Source organism: Odocoileus virginianus, chromosome 15, assembly GCF_023699985.2.
Source record: "Odocoileus virginianus isolate 20LAN1187 ecotype Illinois chromosome 15, Ovbor_1.2, whole genome shotgun sequence".
In the NCBI taxonomy this organism is placed as follows: domain Eukaryota; kingdom Metazoa; phylum Chordata; class Mammalia; order Artiodactyla; family Cervidae; genus Odocoileus; species Odocoileus virginianus.
Window position 1 is genome coordinate 11,222,061 of NC_069688.1, and position 11,582 is coordinate 11,233,642.

The 11,582-nt window shown below is 39.5% G+C and overlaps 1 long non-coding RNA gene across 1 annotated transcript; it reads right to left on the minus strand.

Moving 5' to 3' along the window:
- Positions 1 to 1,809: 1,809 nt before the first annotated feature.
- Positions 1,810 to 10,392, minus strand: LOC139038380 (uncharacterized). Its single transcript, XR_011491348.1, has 2 exons — positions 10,279 to 10,392; positions 1,810 to 2,401 (listed from the first exon to the last, which is right to left on the minus strand). It is a non-coding gene; the product is annotated as an uncharacterized lncRNA (long non-coding RNA).
- Positions 10,393 to 11,582: the final 1,190 nt, after the last annotated feature.

Sequence of the window (11,582 nt, forward strand, 5' to 3'; positions counted from 1 at the left end):
GATAGAGAGAGATGTGTGAACAGAGTTTTAGGAAATGTGAAGTATAATAATTTTTTAAAAATCTTTTAAAAAATTTAATTGAAATATAAAATACATCAGTAAGGTACATAAAGGGCTTAGATCTTTTGTACAGCTCATTGACTGTCTACGTATGAGCAGACCTGTATACACCTGGTAACTGCCATTCAAGTATAAGGCAGAGAATATTTCCATCACCTTAAAAATTTCCCTTGGGACTTCCCTGCTGGTTCAGTGGCTAAGACTCTGAACCCAATGCAGGGGACCCAGGTTCAATCCCTGGTCAGGGAACTAGATTCCACATGCTGTAACTAAGAGTTTGAATGCCACAGGTAAAGATCTTGCTTGCTTGCAACAGATCTTAATCTGGTGCAATCAAACAAATAAATAAATATTTTTAAAAAAGGAAACCTTCCCTATGTCCCTTTCCACTTACACCTATGGATACAACCACTATCACTATAGATTCATTTTACCTATCCTTGAACTTTATATAAATCATATGGTGGCATTCTTTTATGTCTGATTTCTCTCACTCAGCATACTAGTTATGAGTTTAATCTGTGTTGTTGCATATATCAGCATTTTGTTTTTATTGCTGAGTTGTGTTTCATTGTAAATTAGATCATAATTTATCCATTTTTAGGTTGATGGATATCTGAACTTTTCCTGGTTTTTGGTTGTTATGAATATTTTTGTTCATGGCTTTGCATATATTTTATTTCTCTGGGGTATGTATCTAGTAATAGGGCTTCTGGGTTGCAGTGTAGGTGAATGTTTTACTCTGGTAGACAGTTTCAACCGTTTTTCAAAAGGAGTGCTCCTAGTCACACTCCAGCTAGTAATGTATAGAGTTCCATCTACTCTTCTTACTTAACAATACTTGGTATTGTTAGTTTTTTTTTTTTTTTAAACAGTTATCCTGGGGAGGGGAGTTTGGGGAGGAATGGATATATGTGTATGTATGACTGAGTCCCTTTGCTGTCCACCTGAAACTATCACAACATTGTCAATTGGCTATACTCCAATACAAAATAAAAAGTTAAACACAATAAAACAATTTTTAGCCATTCTGATGAGGATGTAGTGGTAGTGATAACTATTGTAGTATTAATTTGCATTTTTCTGAGTGATCTGTCTGAAGCATCTGTTGGGTTTTTTCTTTCTTTCTTTCTCTTTTTCTGCGTTTTTGTCATTTTAAAGTAGGTATTTGTTCTTTTGTTATTAATTTGTAAGAGTTATTAGTGTATTTTAGGTATGAGTTCTTTGTCAAATATAAACATATATGTACAATATTATAAAAACCTTATCCCCGATTTTTCTTGCCTTTTTATTTCCATATGTTCTGTTTAAGAAATATCTGCCAATCCAAAGTATGCAAATACTTTCCTTTTTTTTTCCCCCTAGAAGTTTATCTTCACATTCGATGTGCATTCCATCTATAATTAATGTTGGAGTGTGTCATGAATATAGTCAAGGTTTACTTGTTCACATCCATATATCTAATACTTTGTTTAGAACATCTTCCTCTTTTCTGAATTCCCTTGGCACTTTTGGCTTAAATCAGGTGACTGCGCACAGAGTTCTATTTCTGGATTCTCCCTTCTATTGCATTAGTCTGTCTTTTCTTGTAGCAATGTATACTGTTTTAATAATTGTAGCTTTGTTGTAGTTATCAAAATCTGACAGTTTAAGTCTTCCAATTGAACAATTTCTTTGGGTATTTTAGGTTCTTTGCACTTCTATAAAAAATTTAGAATTAGCTTGTTTATTCCAACAACAAAAAAGAAAGCATTTTCAGAGACTTTAATTGGGATCACACTGAATTGGTATATGAGTTTGGAGAGAATTTACATCTTACAGGTATTGAGTCATCCGTAACATAAACATAGTAAGTCTTTCCACTTATCTGTCTTCTTTAATTTCTCTTAGCAATAACTTCCAATTTTCAGTGTAGAGATCTTGGAAACTTTGACTAGACTTAGTCACAATAAGTGCTAAATGATCATTAGTTGAATTAATAAATGCATACTTTGGATACATTTGTATTTAATAGGTAAATGAATGACATAAATGAATATGTTAATCAAAAATTTTAACCCTTAACTATAATATTTCTGCTTGATTTGTTACAGTGATATCAAGTCATCAACTTCCCCAATGAAACTATTGTTCATAATTCAAATACAGGGCATATCAAAAAGTATAAAGAGCACGTTGGGATTTAAACAAGAGCTTGAGTCAATTGCTGGACAAGTTACATTAGAAAAATAATTATTGGAAATTCCCTGGAGGTTCAGTGGTTAGCACTCAGCACTTTCACTGCTGAGGACCTGGGTCAATCCCTGGTCGGGGAACTAGGATCCCACAAGCCAAGCAGCATCTGTGTAGCCAAAAAAGAAAGAAAGAAAGAAAAGAAAACACAATTATGTCAAAACTACCCATGTTGAATGTTTAAATTCACCCCCAGCTTTCCCACAGTTTATATTGCCCCTGCTATCTTGTCTAAATCTTACACAATACATCCAGTAACAATGAATTTTTTAATGCTTCTCCAAACTTTCATTCATTCACTCATAGATACGTTTATTCATTCATAAAACAAATATTTAATGTGGCTACTCTGTGCTAGGCATTGTGCTACTTCATGACTCACTGCGTCAGGACAATCTCTGCCTTGAACACATTTATTTACCTACTTTATCTGATAAATTTTAACATATTTTAAAGCTCACTCAAGTGTATTTACTTCAATGAAAACTTCTAGTAACCTAGAGAGTAAGACATTCCCTCTTTTCTCTGTAATCATATTGCACCTTTCATATGTCTCAGTAAGAATTTTTGAACTTTTTGCTAAATTCACTATTTGTTTTCACGCTTTTCTTCTTCACTAGATGGTGACTCCTTCATTACAGGAATTTGTAGTAATCAAACCTTTGTATTTAAGTATTTTGTATAATTGGTGACATAGTTTTACTACAGGTTTATTTAGTGAATGAATAAATGAATGTGGGGATGTTTAGTGATCCATTGGACAGGCGATGGAACAGGCTTACAAAAGATATTGTTACTGCTGTTTAGTCGCTAAGTCGTGTCTGAATATTTGTGACCTCATGGAATGTAGCCTGCCAGGCTCCTCTCTGTCCATGGGATTTCTCAGGCAAGAATACTGGAGCGGGTGGCCATTTCCTTCTCCAAGGGATCTTCCCAACCCAGGGATCAAACCCGTGTCTCCCGCCCTGGCAGGTGGATTCTTCATCGCTGAAGGGAAGCCCACAAAGGATATTAGCAAGAGATCAATCTTGGGCTACAATTTAGATCTTCCGACTCTTGCTCTGGATAAAACCCACAGCACACAGTTGCCCTTAGTATTCCTCTTGGCCTTGTCCCATCACTGCCACTTTTAAGAAAGGTGTGGTCATTCTTAAATGGGATCGTATCTCATTGGCAGACCCAGCCCCGCGACGTCTGCTACCTCATCTATGGGAGCCTGTGCCAGTAGCAATCTGCGGATTCATCTTTTCCGTCTTCTGTGGGTGTCTGATCACAGGCAGCACCTGAACAACAGTGGGGCTGACTACGGGGGCGGAAGAGGGCATTTGCTAGTTCTCAACACAGATAAGCATCACCAGCTTTTTCCTTCTAAGAGCAGTGGCCTCAAAAGTCCCAAATTAGAAGAAAAAGGCAACAGGCTCACTAAAGTGTGTGAAAAGTTAGAGCAAATCTTGCCTTTGTCTATTTCCCGCCTCTGGAAATTCTTTTTGAATTTTGAATCTTTGAACTTTTCAAATATTAAATGTGTGTCATCCTAATCACACACACTGGCACATCACACACACTCAGTAATTTTTAGCTTCTTCATTTCTTCCTCTAAGCTTTAGATTACAGAAAAGCCCTACTTGAATCTGAGGTTTGCTCTTCAACTAGTTTATTTCAGATTGCAATCATACTATCTAATATTGTGAGAGTGTTATGCTATTTTTGAAGAATTTTTACTTGATTTTGCTGCTTAAGAGTCTAGTGCTCTTCTTTACCCATCTCATAGGAGTGACTACAGAGACTGAGAAAGACTATTTATTCTCAAAGTACTTATTAAGTACCCACTATATATGGTTAAATATGATAAGATTTATCATGAGGTCAAACCCATGTTCTGAGCTAACCCGACTTGGGAGACCCTGTGAGGCCTCTCTGTGAAAGTACCTCTTACACTGCGGCATGGTTATGGCCACAAGCCCAGAAAGTGGTTGAGTTGGGATATGAACTCATGCCTGCTTGACTCAAAAGACAATGCTTTTGGCTTTGTACCCTACTGTCTCTCAAACTCTGGCCTCAAATAATAAAAGCTAACTTTAATCTCTGCCCAACTTCAGTTGGCATGGTATGACAAATAGCCCGGTGGTCTCAGACGCCCAGTGGACTTGTTATTGGAATTCTATGATCTAGACCTAGGCAAAATACCAGAGCCTTATAGATCCATCAGGGTGGGGCTGGCAAATGTCTTCAGCAGTTATAAAAGTTAAGAGCAACAGGTCTGGCTGGCATTAACATGAGGACAAAATTTGTATCTTTAAAATATAATAAACAATTTAATGACCAAGATCCTATAAAATCAATGATTGGAAGAGATGGAAGAGGCTTTCGCATTCTGCATGTCTGTGTGCTAAGTCGCTTCAGTCATGCCTGACTCTTTGTGACCTTGTGGACCATAGCCCCCTAGTCTCCTCTGTCCATGGAATTCTCCAGGCAAGAATACTGGAGTGGGTTGCCATGACCTCCTCCAGGGGATCTTCCCAACCCAGGGATCAAACCTGCATCTCTTACTTCTTCTGCATTGGCACGAGGGTTCTTTATCACTAGTGCCACCTGGGAAGCCCCAAAGTATCCTAGCCTTCCTTATTTTTAGATGTAGATATTAAGACTCAGAGAAGTCACATAAACTTATTAGGGTCACTCAGTGAGATGATAGAAGGATCAGGGTTAGAAACCAGTTCTTTTGACTCCCAGTGCAGGAGAAAACATGATGCAAAACATTAAGACATGAGCTGCAGACTCACATAGTCACTGACTCTGGACTCCGCTCTATTACTAGTTGTGCGATCTTAATCATTCAGAGCCCCTAGAGGGCCTGTCTCAAAGCAGGTTTTCAAGCCACCCTAAACATTTTCACCTCATCCTCTTTGACTTGATGCCTCATGTTTATTCAAAAATACCCCAAAGATGTTACATTGATTTGTTTTATATGCAGAGTACAATTACTTCATGATATATTGAAACTATTATCAGGTTCTAGTCGGTGTTATATTTACCCTGAGTAATCTTTAGTAGTATATTTAGTATCCCCCAAAACAAATGTAATGGGACTTGACTCTTAGAGCTGGCTCAGGGTAGTGGCAATTCAGGATATAAAGAGAAGAAATAGGAAACGTGAAAGAATTCACAAAACTCATTCAGACCAAACATCTAGTCTTTTATGTCGCCAAACGTTTGACTTAAAAGGTGGAAATGGGCAAGATGAATGAAGAGGCAGCTTAACAGTTGGCATTTCTTAAGGGGAGGAGAGCCATTGACGTTTTGGGAAGGACATTTCCTCCTGATCTGATGGTTCCATTGTCTAAAAGATGATATCCCTCCCTACCCCTCCCTGATAACCGTGGTACTCCTCCATCACTGGAATGAGCTCAAAGCACCCTCCTCCCTTCATTTACAAATGCTTCCTGGGGTTATATCACTCTTGATTGTAAATCACAAGACTTGGTTAAGAGAATCCAGTGATGCCAGGAATGTAATTTTCTGGATTCAAATCCTGGCTTAGGTAGCACATACCTTTGAGATCTTAGACCAGTCACTCAAACTTTCTGTGCTTCAACCTTGTTATCTTTAAAATGGAGGCACTAATAGTACCTACCTCATAGAATTGTTGTGAGAATGATATAAAATAATTTATATGAGCTTTAGGACTCAAACCATGTGAAATAAAAATACATATATTTCCTTTTATTATTTTTTTTTCTATCTTTGACTACAAACTTCAAAGAGGCAAGCAGAGATGTTTTATTTATCACCCACTATAGGAAGAGTGATTAGGATTATGAGCTTTTCAGTGGTCTATCTGAGAACCAAAAAACAAATGTATTGTCCTGAAATGTGAAAAGAAAATTGAAGAATCAAAAATTAGACTTCCCTGGTGACTCAGATGCTAAAGGATCTGTCTTCGGTGCAAGAAACCCGGGTTCAATCCCATCCCAAGTGGGATGGGAAGACCTTTTGGAGAAGGGAATGACAACCCACACCAGTATTCTTGCCTGGAGAATTCCATGGAAAGAGGAACTTAGTGGGCTACAGTCCAAGGGGTCACAAAAAGTCAGACACAATGGAGGGACTGACACTTTATAGATGTTAATGGATTGTCTACAAAATATAATACCAAGGTCAACTTGACTTTTAATTGTTTATGTTAAAACGTAGTAAGTTTAAATCACAGCTTCCCTGGCAGCTCAGCTGGTAAAGAATCTGCCTGCAATGCAGGAGACCCCAATTCAATTCCTGGGTTAGGAAGATCCCCTGGAGGAGGGAAAGGCTACCCACTGAAGTATTCTGGCCTGGAGAATGCCTTGGGATTGCAGAGAGTCAGACATGACTGAGTGACTTTCACTTTAAATTACAAGAATAGGAAAATTTATTAATAGAACTCAAAAGTATAATTCTTTCAAATATTTTAAAAGTAAACAAAGCTGCAAGCAGAACTCCACTGTCTTCTTTCCACATCCTCAGGTCAAAATCTTGGATCAGCCTTGACACTGCCCTCACCTATCCACCCTTTCTTACATCCAGAGACCAGTCACTTTCACCACCTCTCTGTTCTTTCCCCAGTCTAAGCCTCCATACCTCTTGTCAGGATCTTTGCAGCCGTCTCCTCACTGATCTCCTTGCTCCCACTCTTGACCCAGTTAAAATCTGAGTCAGAGCAAACTATCCTCTGCTCAAAGCACTCCAGGGACTACTCTTCCCTCTCAGGGAAAACCCAAATCCCTGACGACTTAAAAAGCCCTTGTCTTCTTACTGTTTCTCCGGCCTCACTTCCTACCATCTTTCCTCTTGATCAGTCTGCTTCAGCCATACTGGTGCCCTTGCCACTCTTCAGATATGCCATGCACACCTTGCCTCAGGTCTTCTGTGTTGGTGGGCCCCTTTTCCTAGAATGTTCTTCTCCCAGTTCAGCTTGACTAAGCCCCTCATCTTCTTCAAGTGTCTTCTCAAACATGACCTTCCAACTGAGCTCTTCATGAACATTCTGTTAATATCATGATTTCTCTCTTGGTACTTCTTACTCCCTTCCCTGATGTATCTTTCTGCATGGCATGTAATGCCTCCCAAGATAGCGTATAATTGACTCATTTTCTTCATTGTCTGCTCACGCTAGAAGGTCATTCCAAGCAGGGAAGTGCTTGTGTGTGTGTGTGAGCTTTGGGGGATGTTAGGTGACTTCCTGGCACGTAGTCAGTGCTCAATAAATATTTTGTGAATTAATGTGTCAATGTGTAATGTTGGTACGTTGAGTTACATTTGACGTGATGTGAGGTCCTGCCTTCACAGATAGGAGTGCTTAATGTAACGACCACCAAAGTTCCTTTAACTAGTCTATCAAGGTCTTAAAATAGCCCATGCAAATGTTCTTATGTGTAGATTTACAGTAGAACCTAGAGTTTAGCCTGGAAAGGACCTTTATCTGTTTAGATTTATTTCTCCCCTCTCTCGACCTCATATGAGTGAGTGAATGAAAATCGCTTAGTTGTGTCCAACTCTTTGCAACCCTATGGATCGTCCATGGAATTCTCCAAGCCAGAATACTGGAGTGGGGAGCCTTTCCCTTCTCCAAGGGATCTTCCCAACCAAGGGATCAAACCTTGGTTGTGGGCAGATTCATCACCAAATGAGTTATCAGGGTTATTCTCCAGAACCACCGGATTGCTTGTAATTTGCCGGAAGAGTTCAGTCTGTTTCATGTCTCTTTGCTTTTGTTACATGTGACTTTTTTCTGGAATTCCCTTCCCCCCTTTCTTTTTTCTGTCCAATCTGACTTATACTTTGGGATTCAGGGGTTTGTCCTCAAGAGGCTTTCATGAACCTCCATGTTAGGATAGGGGTCCTCAGTCCTCTGTCCATAGTCACTAACACATTCTTCTAGTTTCGCATTTACTGTATTATGGCAAAATGATTTCTTCATGTATCCATCTCTCCTCCTAGCTTGAAAACTTCCTCTAGAAGTGACCAATAATAAGTGCTGACTGCACAGAGGAAGAAGGCAGAGTGATGATGGAGGTCATCCTAAGGGGATATGTTCTAAGAACCAGCCATAGGGGACCCATGCTTTTAAATCTAAATTATCTGGAGAAATACCCGATGCAGTTATAGAAAGACTGGGGACTTGGGTACTCAGCTGACATGACTTTACACCCTAGCTCACTGATAACTAGATGGGTGTCTTAAATAAGTAGCTGAGCTTCCGTGTCTTCATCAGTCTGGTGGGGACAGTAACACTGCACAGTGTATGTAATGCAACCAACACACATTAGATGTTCAATTCATGCTGATTCCTCCACTTCCATCTTGTCTCTGGGAAGGAAGTGAAATAATTCCTCTTTGTGTCCATTCATCCCCCTGACCCCCCAGGTGGAAAGCAGGAGAGCTAGGTATAGAGTTGCCTCACTGGAGGAAAGGCTGCCAGCAGTAGGTGATGTTAGATGTTGGGGTTTGTTGACTTCCTCCTGGGGGCCCCATTAACAACTGGTGTGTTCCTTCTTAGTCAAGTTCAAACTTTCACTTCTTAGCTCCTAAGAAAAAGTTGATTGAAAGTTAACTAACTCTTTTTCAAGCAGAAGACTTCTTTGCCAGATCCCCAACCTTCTCATCTTCATTCCAGCTCTTCCCAGTGAGCGTCTGGGGAACCGCAGGCAGGCCTTGCAACTCTGATGGGCAGGGGCAGCCGTATCTACCATATCCTGAGTCCTGCTGTACCCTAGGAGCCGAACGCACAGTGAGTTCTCACCGGTGTTTTAGAGCAAACTTATGATAAAGAAAAGAAGCTATGATCATTTTTATTTTTCTTGCGATTAGGTTCGGTGAAGGCAGCTGCCTTCCCAGTCCCTCGCAGTAGAGGTCGTGTGTTGACACCACTGATCATTATATTACTGGCGCTCACAGTGCATAATCATGGGGTTTCATTTGCACACACACGCTTATCTCATGTTTTCTAAGAGTTCATTCTAGCAACGATGGGGGAAAATAAAAGGGAGAAAAGGTGAGGGAGAAATAAAACATCCTTTTATGTTCTTTGCTCTCCTAACTCTTCAGTTTCCCTGATAAGGCTAGAAGGATGAAAATAGTGACCATAGTGGGACAGAATGGATTTGATGAATCTGATTCTGGTGGCATGAGATGGATTGGTGTTTTGTTTTTGTTTTTGCTTTTTTTACTAGGGAGGAACTATAGTAGAATGATTAAATTCATGGACGCTGAAGCCAAATTCCTGAGATCATTCTCCTCCTTTTCACATATGTTGATTTACAATAAACATCTTATATCCAACTCCATCTCGGTATCTACCTGCAGAGAACCCAACTTGTGAAAACTAGCTAACTGCACTTGTTATTCTTCCTTTTTATTCCTTAAAAGTCACTGCACTCTTTTACACCTATGTGCTTTCTACTGAAAAGTTCAATGGCTTTATTGTGACACTAATATTTAATGATCAGATTTCCCTTTCTTGGCTTCCTCCTTGAATTTAATATACTTGACCATTTACTCTTTAAAACTCGATTTCTCTGGCTGCTCCTTTAGTTTCTGTCTCTTCTACAGTCTTCTCTTCCTGCTGTACCCCTTTAAATGCCCCTTTAATGATTCCCAGGGATACTGTCTCAGCTCACTCTTCTGGTTCTACCATCTTTTCCCAATCCAGTTCCTCCAATTTCATCTATTTTGAAAATTCCACAATTTGTATTTTCTGTCTTGATCTATTCTGTTCCCAGACCTGAATATCCAAGTGCTTGACAGACAGTGCTATCTGGTGCCTGCCCTGTCAGAGGTGATACGTTCTAAGGGAATTCATCATCAGGCAAACTATATGTAAGTTCCCTTCTCCTGTTCAAGCTAGAAATTGAAGAGCAGTTCCTGGTTCCTTCCGCCTCCTTGCATCTCCACTCTCCATTACCAAGTCCTGTGGATTTTATTGTAAATAGGTTCACTTCTCTCCTCTCCTACCTTGTCTCCTATTGTGTGCACTTTCTTCAGACCATCACTATCTCTCCTCAACTTAGCAATGACCTTCTGACTAGTCAGCCTGATCCGCAGGTCATCTGTGCTCCATGTAGATGTGAATCTGGAAAATGAAAGGCCACAGAAACTCTCACGTTGACCATACATATACACCAATTAGTATAACATCTGTGGAAGTTGAAGATTGCGCAGCCTTTGACCCAGGAATATATTTTAGAATACGTTAGAGAAACTCCAGCACATGTGCACAGTGAGAGAAGCACCAGGATGCCATTAAAAATAATGTTGCTCTGAACACTTCTATGGGGGAGGGGGCAGATATCTATCTCTCTTCCTCTTCTTATAAGTCCACCAGTCCTCTCAGCTTAGGACCCCACCCTTACGACTTCATTTAACCTTAATTACCTCCTAAAAGCTCTAGCTCCAGACATATTTGGGATTAAAACTTCAATATATGAATTTTACTGGAGGTAAGGGGGATACAATTTGGTCCATTTCAAGGGTCTAGCTTTCTAGAGGACCATCTTAGAAACTGTTTTGTAGAGATTCTACTCAAATTTAGTTCAAATCTGCAAATTGGAATAGTTAGGAGCTTGTAAAAAATGCAAGTTCTCAGACTGTACCCAAGTCCTCCTGAATCGGAATTTCTGGAGAGGAGGCAAGAAATGTATTTTCACCACTTTTCCAAGGGACTTTTATGTATTCTCAAGTTTGAGAATCACCTTTTTCAAGGACACTCATTCCTCAGTAAGATTTTGTGAGTAAACTTGTTTCATGATGAAATGTTTAGGAGATGCTGGCTCAAAAAGCTACAGAGGTTTTCATTATTTTTGTGGGACTTTAGGAACTTGACATGGGCAACTTGTGCACTGCCAGTCTCTAACACCAGGATGCCTATATCCCCGCAGAATGTCTTCCTACCATGAAGCTCACCCCCCACATTTTTCCAAAGTTTTTAAAGGCAGAAAAATTATTAACACCTGGGAAAACCAGGCAGGAAGACACTTATAGCTTAGGAAAAATTGGTCTAAAGTAATGACCAATTTTCATACACTGTTATTTGTTAATGGACTTGTATTTCGCTCCATAATTGTATGTTTCATCCCTCTGAGCAGACACTGGATCTTATATTTCACATTTACCCCTAGACTAATGCTTGTTTCTCAAAAAATAAATACTCAATAAATATTACCAAATGATTGACATTCAATTTATTTCATAAATAGATGACCTCAACCTTTAAAAGTTGAACTTCATATAAGGATATTTATTTATTGTTATTGAGATGT